Genomic DNA, 532 nt, shown 5'->3' with positions numbered 1-532 from the left:
TGAGTATAATTGTTATTAGTTATATTTATTAAAAATTATTTTTAATTTAATTTTAGCAAATATAAGTACTATATTTTTAAAAATAAAAATTTAAAAGTAAACTTTGATAAACTATTAGTGAAGAATAAAAGTTTTGCTAAACCAAACTTTTTTTTTTCTGTTGTAGAAGTAGTTATAAATATAACTATTTTTATCCCAATTTCGTTAGATAATCAATAAAAATTGAGAACAACTAGGGAACCAAAAGCATATCAGCCAAAAATCAGCCAAAATGTGTTTAGGTTCCATGAAAAATCGGATTTTGGTTTGTGCTCCGTGATCTTAGGAATGGTTTTCAAACATATTATTCAAAAAGTGATTTTAATTAAACGATTTTGTTTACTTTTTGGCTGGTCACGTTTTGGTTCCATATACTTTTCCATAAAAATTTAACCAACAAGTTAATAAGTATTTTTGAATTGCACCTCATATATAATTAATAATTATTAATTATAATTATTTAAAGTTAGTTGATTAAAAGTTGTTCTTGTTT

This window comes from Arachis ipaensis, chromosome B04 (genome assembly GCF_000816755.2).
Source record: "Arachis ipaensis cultivar K30076 chromosome B04, Araip1.1, whole genome shotgun sequence".
Taxonomy (NCBI): Eukaryota; Viridiplantae; Streptophyta; class Magnoliopsida; order Fabales; family Fabaceae; genus Arachis; species Arachis ipaensis.
Note: the sequence above shows the minus strand (reverse complement) of the source record.